This window comes from Stegodyphus dumicola, chromosome 2 (assembly GCF_044657685.1).
Source record: "Stegodyphus dumicola isolate Sdum_Otavi_A_Nest chromosome 2, ASM4465768v1".
Taxonomy (NCBI): domain Eukaryota; kingdom Metazoa; phylum Arthropoda; class Arachnida; order Araneae; family Eresidae; genus Stegodyphus; species Stegodyphus dumicola.
Genome location: NC_140769.1, coordinates 135,279,596 through 135,295,966, shown reverse-complemented (window position 1 = coordinate 135,295,966; position 16,371 = coordinate 135,279,596). Strand labels below are relative to the sequence as shown.

General features: G+C 29.3%; 2 protein-coding genes across 2 annotated transcripts in view; one reads left to right on the top strand and one right to left on the bottom strand.

The window, feature by feature from the left end:
* The window catches only part of LOC118183152 (transmembrane channel-like protein 5), a 442,419-nt gene that overhangs the window by 191,345 nt on the left and 234,703 nt on the right, over positions 1-16,371 (bottom strand). The window lies entirely within an intron of this gene.
* Positions 1-16,371, top strand: part of LOC118192005 (brain-specific homeobox protein homolog) — a 110,906-nt gene that overhangs the window by 1,371 nt on the left and 93,164 nt on the right. The gene's annotated exons all lie outside the window — the stretch shown is intronic.

Here is a 16,371-nt window from a genome sequence, read left to right as displayed (position 1 = left end):
GAAGTGCATCATGTGGTAAAATTCGTATAAGCTCAGACTCGATTATCCGTTAGTCTAGGATTGCCGGCGTGACGGAGAAGAGAATGGACGGATAATACAGATCGCGTAAATCGTAAGGGATTTCTAAATCAGTTTCCGGATTAAGATGAAAAGCTGCCAAAATCTCAAGTGAGGTGGAACCCCCCCCCCGATTTCTTATTTGTACTTAATAAATCAGCCACTGCGGATATCATATATTTCTTAACCCCATTAGCCACGGGTAATCGATAAAGAACACCTTTATTTAGCATAATACATATACATAGCATATTACATTTTACATATTATTAGTCTAAAGGGATTTGAGTCTCGAAGGATTATTACTTTCGTTTTGGAATTTTGCGTCGGATTCCTATAAATGTCGGTTCACTTTTCAAACTGTTGCCGCCAAATGTTAGAGTCCTGCATTATATTCGAAGAAATTAGATAATGAAAAATCTGCATAAATGTAGATATATTTCTCCCATTGTGATAAATCAACGGTATCATCTGAATTGTCATAAAACAATAGTACCTATAGCCATTAAATTTTGAATAACATAATCTTCTACTGAATATGGGCAACTGGAAGCCCAAATTTCTAATCTGAAATTTGTTTTAGTACTGATTCCATACTTTGTAACACTTTAACTCATTTTTGATTAGTAAACTCAACGATTTCAAAGCAAGCAATAGCAACATCGTAAAAAAAAAATTTAAAAAAAAAAAAAATAAATAAATAAAAAATTAAAAAAAATTACAGCGCGCGAGACTGTTTATTGGAAATTTTACAGCTTTGCTCATTTAAAAATTATTTTGCAATATTGCCGTTGAATTGAATTTTATGGTTTAAGAGCAAAGATCATGATATTTAATAAATAAAGGCACCACACGAAACGTTAAAAAAACACCCCTTTGGGAGTAATGTAAAATCTGATAGCTTTTAGATTTTAAGTTATTTATTTTTATGACCAGAGGACGTACTAAGATAGGTGCGATATTTTAAAATCAAAGCATGAGGATTCATGTGCATACATGGTCGTCCATTTCATGGTAGAACAGAGTAACAAAAAATGAGTAGAGGTTATAATTAACATTGAGTCATAAAATTTATAAACAAATTAGCTTTTATTTATGAACGATCCAACCGGAAGTGATAGTTTGCTTAAAGATCGTTGCACGATGTGCTGACCACGTCAGATTTTTCAGTCTAAAGGGGTATTTTGCTCAGAAGGGCTATTAATTACGTTTTGGTATTTTGCATTGGTTCACTATAAAAGCGGCGCTTTACTTTTCAAATTGTGGCGACCAAATATTAGAGCCATGCGTTATATTTAAAGCAATGGAAAAAATAAAGAATCTGCATGAATGTACGTATGTTTCTCGCATTGTGAAAAGAACGGCGGTACCTAGAAACTTCAAATTCTGAATAACGTAGTCCTCCCCTCGAATATGGGCATCTGGAAGCGCAAATTTGGAATTTGTTTTATCATCTGTTTTATATTTTATAAACCATTTATGAGTTTTTGATTAAGAAACTCAATGATATCAAAGCGAGCAATGTCAACACAGTACGAAAAAAAAAATATTTTTTAAATTTCTATCGCGCTAGATTGTGTACCGGAAATTCTAAATATATGCACTTTTTTAAATATTTTGCGAATTTATTGATGAATTGAATTTTATGTGGTTTAAGTGCGAAGAACATGATATTTAATAAGTAATGGTAACACACAAAAGGTTAAAAAAAACGCCTCTTTGGGCATAACATAAATCTGAAACCTTTCAAACTTTTATTTTTATTTATTTATTTATTTTTGATGAGCATAATGTGTTTATTGAAATATTCCTGTGTCTGTCTGATAACAGAAACTGATGATTTTTACAATGAAATTTAATCCTATTCAATAACAAGTAACAATGTTTTCTGATTTACCAACAAAAGATTATTTTTATTCTAAGAAGACAAAAATAATTTTTGTGAATTTTTATATTTAATATGTTTTTACATATTTTAAATAAACAACTCTCAGAGATTTGTAAATAAACAAATCTCTTAATCTCAGAGAAAACTCATAACCAGAAATCCAAGCAATTTTTATACAAGCTCACAAAGACCTTGATTAAAACTTGGGCTTATAAAAGGCTTCAGATTTTAGAGAAATCCAAACCGAAATGTCAGATTTGATGGTAATGAAGCAAAATTAATGCTAGTCATGTAGTTCTTGCTATATATTCTGTTTTAATTTTATTTATTTATTTTTCTATTATTAGCCAAAGGAGCATTAGGCCCAAAGAGCTGTTAGTCTAAAAACGGCATTTCGCGTCAATTTACGTTCTGCATTGGTTCACTTTTTAAACTGTTGCCACCAAATATTATCGCCATGCATTAGAATTTAAGTAATGAAAAATCTGCATATATGCATGAATGCTTCTCACATTGTGAAAAAACAATGGTACCTAGAGCCAAAAAATTTTGAATAACGTAGTTCTCCAACTGAACATGGGCATTTGTAAGTTCGAATTTTGAATTTCGTGTTTGTTTTATTATCTATTTCAAATTTTGTAAAACTTTAGTGAATGTTTGAAAATTCGCAACATTGCAGCTAGCAATTGGCAACACTGTACGGAAATAAACATTTTTATCTCCGCGCGAGATTCAGAAATTCTAAAGATATGCTGTTTTTAAATATTTTATGATATTGCTTTTGAATTGACTTTCATGTAGTTAAATTGGGAAGAACATGATATTTAATATATAAAGGTAACACACACACACAAAAAAAAAAAAAAAAAAAAAAAACGCCCTTTTGGGCATTACTGGTACAAAATCAGAAGGCCTTCAGATTTTCTTTTCCCCCCCCAATCCTCCTTCTTATTTTTTATTATACCCTAATATGATTAGGCGATATTAAAATTTGCATTGCTGAAATATATATAAATATGTATCTGTCGGGTACTTGCTAAACACTTCTGTAAATTTGCCAAAACTGCTGTAGCAAGGAGTATTAATTTTTTTTTTTCAAAAGAAAAAAATTTACAATTTTTTAATTGCATTTAACTTAAAAAAGATAAATAAATATTTTGGATAATTCTTCTCTAAAGGATACTAGAGCAAGTTGCATACTTTATTTATGTTTTGATATCTTCCTGTTTTATGTTTTTTACAAAATTTTTATTTCAACTCGAATTAATTTTGATATTTTCCTCCTTTTCTCTTTGCTATTTTACTGTTTTATACTCAGAAAAGAAATGCAGAACAAAAGGAAACTTCCAAAATGGAGAATCTCGAGGATAAAGAATAAATCTTTGAGGATAAACAATATCATTAAATCAGTCTTTGAGAGTAAACAACAGATAATTTCGAGTTAGAAGTGAAATAAAAAACTTGAATGATTTTTCACATTTATTATTTTTATACATATAATTTTGAATTAAAAAGTTTTAAATGGAAACTTTATTCTAAGAAGTTCTACTGTAAAATTTTCAGAATTTTTATTATTAAAAAAAGTTCAAAACAATTTCATTTTTAAAGTAATTAATTAAACGCATCATATATATTAATAACCACATACACACATAATTATTTTTTCATCCAGCTTTACGAATTATAACTAATATTTTTCATCCTTTATCGAAATGACTGCACATTCGTTTATGAAGCATGAGCTTAGTCACACAATGGGGTGGATTGTAATTCTTTTCATTATCCTTTAAATTAAGCTTTCCTTGATAATTTCTCTAACACATAGCTTTTATAGGATACTAATATTTATGAAATCTGCCCTGTTAGTTCACATCTTTTTTTTATTTGTTCAACCCAGCATTATATAACACACACACACATATATATATGCATATCATGTTGAGGGTAGTCATTGGACATTTTGAGATTGGACGTAAATATAATCGTATAGAAATGGTTCTTAGCCTAAAGGACGTTCACCCAGAAGGGCTATTAATTTCGTTCGGCATTTTGCGTTGGAAACTTTAAATGTAGGTTCACTTTTCAAACTGTTGCCACCAAATATTACAGCCCGGTATTATATTTAAAGAAATTAAATAACGAAGAATCTGCATAAATGTATGTATGGTTCTCGCACTGTGATAAAAAGACGGTAACTAGAGCCATCCAGTTTTGAATAACGTACGTTTCGACCCGAATATGGAAATCTGGACCAAATTTGAATTTGTTTTATTATCCATTTCACATTTTGTAAAACTTTAAAGAATTTTTCATTAATAAACTCAACAATTTCATTACGGTTTAAGTGCCAAGAACTTGATATTTAAAAAGTAAATGTAACCCAGAGAACGTTAAAAAAACGACTCTTTTGGGCGTAATGTAAAATCTGAATGTAAAAATCAGATTTTTTATTCTTTTTCCTTTTATTTATATTAACAATGCTACCCCGCGTAAATTCAGTGCTCCTTAATTGTTCAAGTTTTAATGTTTTAAATTATTACCCATGAAAATAAGAATCCTGATCTGAAGCATTAAAATATGAATAATTATTTTGTATATTCAATTAAAAAATTTGAAAATTTTTCAAAAAAAATTTTTTTTTTAAATTTCAATTTGCAACTTACTTATTTATAAGATTCAATAGTTTCTCTATTTTTACTTCCTTGTACGAAGTAAAAAGGAAGTATTGTAATCGCGAAAAGTTTCATTTTGACCGCTATCGAATGCAATTTAACGATTTTTTTGCGTGATATCTGTACGTAATGACCGAATAAATTACTCTTTTTCTTCAAAAAAACTATAAAACTGCTTTAAAACTAATTCTGAAGAGAATTTTTCGTGGCGTCTGTACGAACGTATGTACGTACGTTCGTGCGTACGTACTTACCTCGCATAACTCAAAAACGAGTAGCCTCAGAACGTTGAAATTTTGTATATAGGACTGCTATAACATGTAGATGTGCACCTCGTATTTTGTTAACAGTCGGCCGCACCAAACGTATATAAATATATTTATATATATATCCACTCTGTTACCCGGCTCAGTGATCTCAGTTTCTTTACTCATATATGTTTGTAAATTGTACATTTTTTGCTTTAAAAATGATTGAATTATGTTGTTTTTATCTTCTGGTTAAGGATTTTATGACTTTAGTAAATCTGTGTGCAATATTTTTAGAATTATCAGCAATTTTAAAGTTGTTCAATTGCCGCTAAGCCTGTTTTTAATGGCGGCCATAGATGTTTACATTTGAAACCGGAGACTAGTGGATTTGTTGCCAATCTAGAGAAACTTAGCTTCGCAACAACAAAGATAACGCCTTCATTTATTATTGCCAATTAAATCATGCTTAATTCTTTCTGGAATTTTTTCGAGGAAATAAGTGTTTGAGATTTACTTCGTAATTTTTAATATAGATATTTTGAGTTTTTATGTATTTTTGCCTTCTCGCGAAGTGAAAACTGAATTAATTAAATGAGAAATACTCAATCGTCTGTGAAAAACTGTTTCTTTTTTTGTTTTGTTTGCTTAATTTCTTTTATACATCATTCTAGCTTTATTATAGTATTTGAATAGAACATGTGGCAACGATTAGATAATTCTTTTCTTTAAATGATATAAATTTTGTGCATTATGAGTTATAATATGAAAAAAATATATACGTTAACTGTTATACAATTATTGGATTATATAACAGTTTCCGTTTTATAATTATTATATAAGTTAACTGTTATATAATTATTAATACTGTTAAGTGAATTTAGCGCCAGAGTGTCGCTATGGTAAACAAATACTAGAGTGAATTTTAAAGAATGCATTTATTCCATCGTGGTTTATGCGCTGTCGGCGAAGTAGATTTAATTCAATCCAATAAGTTTAAATGAAATGAAAAAAAAAAAAAAAAAAAAAAAAAAAAAATGCTTATAGTTTAATATTCCAATACAAGGAAGTCATGTGGTGTACACATCAGATTTTTTAAACTTAATTTAAAGAACTTTCCAGAATGGTATAATCCTTTTCTCCTAATATACAAATCATATAAATTAAAAAAATTTTTTTATATATATATAATTTATTTACTAAAGTAACATTGAGTATATTATCTCCTAATATAAAGTGGGGAGAATGTATCCTGAATGAAGTAACCCAGAAGCATTGAAATTGAATCCCGAAAATAATATTTTTAAAACGCACTTGAATTTTAATCATGAAAGATAAAAATGGAAACTTTTAAAATGAAAATTAATAAACTGAGTAATTATCGTCATTGATGGAAAATTGGTTGACTTTTCAAGGGAAACAAACTAAAACCCCGTTCAGTTAACAATAATTAATAAATGCGAAGGTGTTTCGTCTTTTACTCAAGTAAGAAATATGATTTTAAACTGGCAATTTGAGTTTTAGCCAAACTTGTAACATGAGTTTTAATCCAATTGATGAGATTAAAGTAAGATAAATTGTTAGTAGTTAATCTTTATAATTTTTATTAATCTTTATAGTGAACTACTATAAAGAATTCATTATGAATGTAGCAGTTCCGTTAAGTTAATGATTTTAGAAATCTTGAAATATTATTGCCAAACTGAGTAGTAGTAAAAATTTCTTAGCTAGATTAAGTAATAGTAAAAAAAAATTATGTATGTGTGTGTGTATCGATAATTTAATAGTGAACATAAAAATGAAAAATTATCTCCTATGAAATCTGAAGTGAAATTTAGCGGTATAGTAGTGGAAATTAAAAATTGGAATTTTTGACTAATTAAAGAGTTCTTAATTAAAATACAAAGCTAAAGAGTGAAAACATGATAATTATTGCTGATTCCACAGATATTGCTGATCTCGAAAGGGAATTGGTAATATACAACCACCAACAATTCATAAGGAGCGCCTTTCATCATTTCGCATTTCTGAACAAAATCCCTTTTCCAGTTTTAAATTTTTTTTATATATATATAAATATATTTGCACATTTTTTAATTATTTTAACTTTAAATTTGCTTTTTACGTATATACATGTTTGTTAATATATATATATATATATATATATATATATATATATATATATATATATATATTACAAGAAAAATATAGACTATTATTTTTCAATTCAACTTAATAAAATCTGTAAATTTATTTTCAATGATTGTAACACTAATCATAACTATTGCTGGATCATTCATAATAACACTCCTGTCATTAATACCATTCATACCATTAACATCCAAAACATTAACTGCTATGATTTTGAAAACTTATATACCTCACTTCCTCTAGAAGAAATCTATACCAGTCTACTTGATCTACCAATGCTTTTCCCTAATATACTCAATATCATGACTCTTGACAAATGGAAAACCTACCTAAAACGCACACTTTTTCATAACTACATCAGGTTTCAAAATCAACTTTTTAAACAAGTCAGAGGATTGCCAATGGGCTTACATTCCAGCACCTCGATCTGTAATATCTTTTTATTTGTCAAAGAATTTAACTTCCAAAAAAATCTACAACCACAAGAGTTAAATTACTACAAATACACCTACAGATATATTGATGACCTTATTACAATTAATAATTTTGGTAAAATTGAAAACTCAGACATTTATCCGAATTGTCTTAAACTTAATAAAACTAATAATTCACAAAATAGCATAGACTTTCTAGATCTTCAAATCATTAACTACAAAAAAATTTTACTTTTTGACAAAACAAGAAACTTCAATTTCAATACTAACAAATTAATAAATTGGAACTCCAACATATCCAAAAAAGTAATTAACAATACTATAATTAATCAAATACAACGAATTAAAACTATATGCACAGATACAATAGATTTACTACGCGAAATTTTGATCCTTATCAAAATTCTCAAAAATAATCTAATTCCCTTTCAATTTATCAACCATTGCCTTAAAAGAGCAGGCGTTAAATACTCACTCTAAATCATTTAACTGATAGGGATATGATAATTTATTCCTAAACCTGAGAAGGCGGTATAAGTTGGATGACTGTCAGTTGAAAGATTTGTATATAGTGTAATTACTCAATTGTATATATTGTAAAAAGCTAATTGTCTTCAGACATATACTGTTACTAAAAAAATGGGCCTATTTCCTGCCTTTAGACTGTCCATTAGCTCTTGGACAGCGAAAATGCCTTTTTCCTTTCTTAAATTCTTAATCATTGCGACACGACAATTAGCCAGAAATTAATTAATTTCCATTCACTGGTATTTTCAAAAAATCTTAACAGACGGTCTCTCTCAGATAAGAACTCCACAAAATACATCCCTCAAGAATTCCAAGTCCCACCCACTACCATAAATTACTTCACCCAAGTCTTAACGACTGATATTATTCAAAGCCCCTACTGTCGCTAAGAATTTTCGAACACCCTACACTTCTGAGTCAGACACGAAGAGAACACTTTGCCAACTCCCCCACTAGAAAGAATGTAAGTTACTTAATACCTTTCTGGCCTTTATATCTTCATGTACATTCACTGATCTTATTTATATTACTATTATTTTTATATTATTTTTATATTTTCTTTGATTTGTTTTTACAAAGTTTGCATTATTTATCTTTTTTATAATCTTCTATGTTTATTTCAACTTTACTTTGAATTCGATTTCATAATGACAATTTCCAATGTTTAATTTCTACAAATAATATAGTACTCAGATGCGTAACGATGAAAGTGTCGGGGACGGTTACTCGAGTTCTACAGGATTTCTCTACAGTAATTAATTTTTACTCAAAATTGAATTGACTAAAATGCTTCATGAGAATAAGTTCTTTGAGTATCAGCATTAGTTCATAATTCCTACTATTCGCGGAAATATTTGGCCTGACTAGAATTGCCGGTTTGGCTTTAACTTATAACTCGAGTAAAGACGAAACACTTTCGTATTTACGTATTTTTATCAATTATTGTTCATTGAACGGGAGTTGGTTTGTTCCCCTTGAAAAGTCAACTAATTTCCGATCAATGACAATGATTACATGTTTTAATTTTTCCTTTTACAATTGAAATATTATTCTTCGTGATGATTTAACTCCAGTCCCCGTTAAAACATTATTAACATTTTGCTTTCAAATTACTTCAAAACATCTTTCAAAATATAACTTACCAGTATGGATGCACACTTTTAAAATAATTCTGCTTTAATTAAACTTAGGAGATAATATAATGAATTAATCAATACTGTTTAGGAAATAAATTATTATTATTATATATATATATATATATATAATTAAAGAAAGGAGAACAAACTAAAAAAGACCTTTGTGGTCAAGAATTTTGCGCATTGAGCTGCAGAAATTAGAAAACAAGGTAAAAAGAAAATTCTTAATGCTTCCGCTTAAAAGTCGTTGTGATACTGTGGTTCCGGTGAAAAATTTTTTAACATAAGTTAAAATAAAGTGCAATGAAAAGTGTAAATACAAAATAAACGTAATTATCACTAGAATACTTACAAATAGAAAGCGTATTTAAAACTCAAATCAAATTGGAAGTAATATGTTGATTATAGTTAAGACATGCTTTAAACATATGAATAAAAATACAATTGTTATATAAGGCATAAGCAAAAATAAAAAAATTACAAAAAAGCGGTAAATGGTAAATTAGTTTAATTCGAATCTCATTATTGACTCTTCAGGGGAAATACATAATGGTTTTCGAATCTAGCTAATTCCATACCGCGTTTCGTCAAAACCGAAAATTGAAACTGTACACGAAACATTTTCAATATTTAGCTGATAAAATAACCTAGATAAAAACTTTAGTCTCAATTTCTCTGTTTCATTTCCCGACGCGTCCGCTTGTAAAAGTAAAAACATTAATGGTGTAAGAAAAAACTATACAAACTGGCCTGGTTAGGCAAATGTACAAAATAAAATATATATAATATATATATACATATATAACAGTTTTTCATGCTCTAGCTGGTTAGTGTATTGGGGCAATACCTGTTCGATTCTGTAGCGAAATGTTTGGTGCCCCATGCACTTTACCTGAGTACCTGTTTCATTGCATTTTAAAGGAAAGACGTTTACCATATTTAACGTATTACTTTCCCTTTTCTTCCTAATTTTTGTGCTAGAAAATCAGGAGGATAAAAAACGCGGGGTATGCAGTTTCTGATAGACAGCTTGAAGGATACATGAAACACACAGAAAAGCATACTAATAATTATTACATTATGTATTTCAAAGAACTTATTAATTTATATTTTACATTCTTCCCCTACATCAGATGTTTCTGAATCATGTACTGAAAAAAGTAGGATGATAATAGATGAGGGAGAGAAACATGCGAGTAAATACAGTAGTTAAGTTTATTGAAATGTATCGTATGTAAACTATTTAATTATTTCATATGATGAATACTTACATCTTAGCTATTTTATCATTTCACATTTTGTATACAAATGTTACGGACAAAGTACGAAAGATATGAGTGAACGAGTATGATTATTTTATACAAGTCACAGAAAGGATGTAGAAATAATTTACCAACCCCTGGTTCCGATGATTGCCGAACATTGGGAGCTTTGCCGAATCGGCAACTAAGGACAAAAATTGCGTACATTTAATTCTTATAGAAGAAATTTTGAGGAAAAATACTGAAATTATTTTAAACGTATTACTTGGAATAACCAGCTCTTATTTAGAGACTGAAAACTAATACACCACTGTAAACAAGGAAAAAAAAATCCTATATGAGTGCTTCAAAGTATCCATCAGAATTCTAGAGCGGATATCGAGTTAGCATTAAAAAATTTTCAGATTTATTTATGATTCCGAAGTAATAATTTCCCCAAATTACTAATTTAAAGGGAAAAGCTAATTTCGTTTTGGCATTTTCGGTCGATTCACTTTCTGCGTTGGGTCACTTTTCAAACTGTTGCCACCAACTATTCCAGCTCTGTTTTATATTCAAAGAAATTAAATAACTAAGAATCTGCATGAATGTATATATATTCTTTGCATTGTGATAAAACAACGGTACCTAGAGCCATTCAATTTTGAATAACGTAATCCTTCCACCGAATATGGGCATCTGGAAGCCCTAATTTGTTTTATTATCTATTTCATATTTTGTCAGACATTGAAGAAATTTTGATTAACAAACTCATAGATTTCAAAGCGAGGAATGCCAACACTGTAAGGAAAAAAGTACTATCTCCAATGCGCCAGACTGTGTATCGGAAATTTTTAAAATATGCTCAATTTAAAATTATTTTGTGGTATTGCTGTAGAACTGAATTTTATGGTTTAAGTACGAAGAACATGGCATTTAATAAATAACACACAAAATGTTAAAAAAATGCCTCTTTGGATGTAATTTAAAATCTGAAACCTTTCACATTTTCTTTTCACTTTTTTTTTTTTTTTTTTTTTTTTTTTAAATTTTCGACTCATATTATTCTAAAAATTGTGTAAACAAAATTAAGTTTGTCGCAAGTTTAAAAAGTTTGAGAAACACTGTGTTAAAGGTTATTAATACTGGTGTAGGGATTTATCAAATCTTAATTTTTTTCAGAATTCGAAACCTGAAACTTTCTCAAATGCGATCTTCAATACTTCTAATAATAATAATAATAATATGAACTATCACTAATTAAGATTTGAATTAAGACTTTAATGTAACACACATTCAAGATTACAGCTGTTAAAAATGCATCAATACTTTTAAAGAAGATGATACAAATAAAATTTAGTAAATTAAACAGACAATTAAAACTTCTTGACGTCCATTTTCGTAACATAATTTGCTAAAAAAATATTTGTTTATCACTTCAAATTATTCGTATAAGCAAATGCAGGAAAGAAAGATAATTTCAAGAATTAACTTGGATAAATTATAATCACGTAAACTAAAGTCTTTTCATAGAAATAAGAAAAAATATTTAATTTAAGAGTTCATAAAGGCATTAATAATACTAAAACCTATTAAGGACAATCTAAAGACGCAGACACCTTTAATGGAGATTTTTGTTACGGACACTTAACATTCGAACTTGTTTCTGGGTCTAGTCCACATTCTTCATCTTCTACTTCCTTTCTTTTTTTTTAGACCAAAGAGGCTTTGTCCCAGAGGGGCTATTGTTTTCGTTTTGCGATTTTGCTTCGAATCACTCTGAATGTCTGTTCACTTTTCAAACGATTGACACCAAGTATTAAATAATGAAGAAATTAAAGAATAAAGAATCTGCATAAATGTATGTATGTTTCTCGCATTGTGATAAAACAACGGTACCGAGAGCCATCCAATTTTTGAATGACGTAATCCTGCTGCACATATTGGCATTCGGAAGCAAAAATTTGAAATTTGGAATTTGTTTTATTATCGATTTCATATTTTGTAAAACTTCAACCAATTTTTGATTAACAAACTCGGGATTTCAAAGCGAGCCATGGCAACGTTGTACAGAAAAGTCATTTTTATCTGCAGCGCATGAGACTGTGTATGGGAAATTCTAAAGATAAGCTCAATTTAAAATTATTTTGCGATATTGCTCTTCAACTGAGTTTTATGGTTTAAATGTGAAGAACATGATATTTAATAAATAAATGAACACACAAAATGTAAAAAAAAGGTCCATTTGGATGTAATTTAAAATCTGAAAACTTTAAGAATTTATTTATTTAAAAAAATTATTTTTTAAGAGCTTAAAGGGGCAATTTGCTCAGAAGGGCTATTAATTTCGTTTTATCATTTTGCGTCGTCCACTATAAAATGGCGTTTCACTTTTTTAATTGTTGCCACCAAATAAATATAATATGCATTATATTTAAAAAAATTAAATAATTAAGAATCTGCATGAATGTATGTATATTTCTTGCACTGCGAAAAAACAACAGTACCTAGAGACATCGAATCTTGAATGACGTATCCCTCCAGTCGAATATGGGCAATATGGAATTTGTTTTATTATCGAATTCCTATTTTGTAAAACTGTAACGAATTTTTGATTAACAAACTCAATGATTTCAACGCGAGCAACGGCAACACTCTACGAAAAAAAAAAAAAAAAAAAAAAAAAAAAAGCATTTTTATCTCCAACGCGCGAAAATGTGTATCGGAATTTCTAAATATATATTTTTTTTCAAATATTTCGTGATATTGTTGTTGAACTGAATTTCCTAGCTTAAGTGCGAAGAACATGATGTTTAATAAATAAAGGTAACAAACAAAAGTTAAGAAAGCTCCCTTTTGGCACAAAAATCCGAAGTGAACCGACAATTATAGTGAATCAACGCAAAATGCCAAAACGGAATTAATATCGCTTTTTGGGCGACTCTCTTTAGGCTAAAAAAAATCTGAAAGCTTTCAGATTCGCTAGCCCAAAAGGGATATTAATTCCGATTTGGCATTTTGCGTTGATTCACTATAATTGTCGGTTCACTTTTCAAATTGTTACCACCGAATACTATCGCCGTGTGTTAGATTTAAAGAACTAAAATAATGAAGAATCTGCATAAATGTATGTATTTTTCTCGCATTGTGATAAAACAACGGTACCTAGAGCCATCCAATTTTGAATAACTTAATCTGCACCGTACATTGACATCTGGAAGCCCTAATTTGGAATTTGGAATTTCTTTTATAATTGATTTCATAGTTTGTAACCTTTCAACGAATTTTTGATTAAGAAATTCAACGATTTCCAAGGAAAAAATGGCAAAACTAAACGGGGGGGGTGAAATTCATCTGCAGCGCGCGAAACTGTGTACCAGAAATTCTAAAGATACGCTCATTTGAAAATTATTTTTCGATATTGTTGAACTAAATTTTATGGTTCAAGTGCGAAGAACATGATATTTAAAAAATAAAGGTAACACACGAAACGTTAAAAAAAAAAAATCTACCCTTTGGGCGTAATATAAAATCTGAAAGCTTTAAGATTTTCTTATTATTTTATTCATTTTTTTAATTACCTTTGATGCCTGATGTTTTTAGCAATCTTTCTGTAATTGTTCATTGGTATGTGATAAAATTGCAAAGAATATTTTAGACAGTTTTTCTCAAATTTTGAGTTTGAAATTTTGAGTGAATGAAAAATTCTATAAAACTCTAATAAACTTAATCTTCCCAAATTTTCTCGAGTCTAATTTTTTCACGATTAATAGGATTTATGGATTCGAATGTTTTATCCCTAATTAAAACAATAATTATTGGAGGCCTATATGAAGCTCTCTAATAATATTAGTGACAAATCAAATATGATTAATGATTAGTCAAAATATTCAGCCACCAGGGCTTCTCAACCAGCTTGGGATTTTATACTTTTAAGGGGGGGAGGAAGCGCTATTCACCTTTTAAATATTTAGTACTATTTACGAACATAAAAAACCTACTTTATTCAAATTTTGGTATTTATGCACATTTTTTATACTTTTTCTTTTTTAATTTATAAAACGCATTACAAATTAATCTAAATTTAAATAAATGTGTATGTATTTTTCGAATATTTGAAAGGGAGGTGCGCATGGTCATCTAGCAGTGGTGAAGGAGGTGAATGAAGCCAAAATAGGAGGAGAATCACTGGCCAAACGTAATTAATATTGGAGAACGGAAAATGGACACTGTGCTAAATAATATGTATTTAATTATAATTTTAATTCATTTCATTTACACGGCTCTTTTGACCTGCTGTCGGCAAGTGGTAATATACTGAATTCTCGAAGACCACCTTCTTAAAATGGTCGCCGCTGAAAGGGAATTGAGGATCAAAACAAACGTCGATAATGAAAATTACCACTCAAATGCGACCACCTCCAGAATCGGCTGGAACCTTGAGTGCTTAAGAAAACACTTTAAACTTCTTTGAGCGGCTTATTGGTTTCAGTTCTCGGATTTGGTATCCTGGCAAAATAAACTAGATATTTATTGCAAGCCTAGTGGTCGAGCGCTTCAGTGAAATAAATGCTCTACTATAGCTTGAATAAAATAAGTATAATTTTACCTCTCTATATGGCTTTCCATTTTCAAGAACTCATCTAAAATGTAAGATTTTATCTTCAATTTCCCGAAGTCTAATTTTTAAACAAGTATTCTTGTCGTAGTTACTTAGCTCAAATTTGTTTCCTGCTCTAAACTGAAATCTAAAGTTCTAAATTTTCAGATTTCCCAACATGAGTAGGGATTCTCAAGATCAAATTACAATTTTTTGTTAATCTTATAATTATATTATTATTTTTTACTTTGTAGTTACTTATATTTATTAGTCCAAAGGGGCTTTGCCCTTGAAGGACTATTGTTTTCGTTTTGCGATTTTGCGCTGGTTCTCTATAAATGTCCGTTTCACTTTTCAAACTGTTGCCACCAAATGTTAGAGTTCTGTATTATATTTGAAGAAATTAAATAATCAAAAATCTGCATAAATGTATGTATATTTCTCGCATTGTGACAAAACAAAGGTACAAAGAGCCATCGAATTTTGAATGACGTATTCCTACTGCGAATATGGGCATCTGGAAGCACAAATTTGAAATTTTGAATTTGTTTTATGATCGATTTTTATGGTTTAAGTTTAGGTTTAAGTTTATGATTTAAGTTTTATGGTTTAATATTTAATAAATAAAGGTAACAGACAAAATGTTGAAAAAACGCCCCTTTGGACGTAATTTAAAATATGAAACCTTTCAGATTTTTTTCTTTTCAAATTACAATAATTTTATTTACGTCATTCATTTTTCGAAAATGCAAAAGCAGGTCTTGTTGGATTTGGTGTTTGTTCTAAAGTGACAGTAGTGGGGTCTGCAAGTAAGAGATATTACACGTTTAAAGTATAATTTTTACCCGTTATTTATTTTCTTTTCAATTTTTTAAACGCTAATCGTAAACTCTTCAAGATGCTTAGATCATAACCTGCAGTTTTCAGATTAAAATTTTTTTCTTGTTTCATTTATTTGTACGTCTCCTTGTATAAAGAAACTTGCATATAAAACGGCTTAACATATAACAGAAGCTTAATATATTGAAAGATTTTTGTATGAAAGAGACATAACGACATAAAAACATTTTCCGAATATCCCCTGAAAATCGCCGCATGATTACGAATTTTAAGAAAATTAATTACGAGAAATTCCTAACCTGATGATTACTAATCTTAAAACTGCCAGCCTAACGACAACGAAAGTAATTTACATATCCTTTCACACTTTTCAGGCTTAGGATTGACAGTAAAAGTGCTGATGTTCTTAAAAGTTGTGTGATAGATGCTGATAACTCCACCACCCGACATTAATTTTTAGAGCATAATTAGCTGAAAAGCGCTATTAATCTTACACGCGATTTCGCGTCGAAACGCATCCTTTCACGTTTTATTCGAGTCTGTTGCCATTCCTCAAAATATTACTCTTCCAAATTG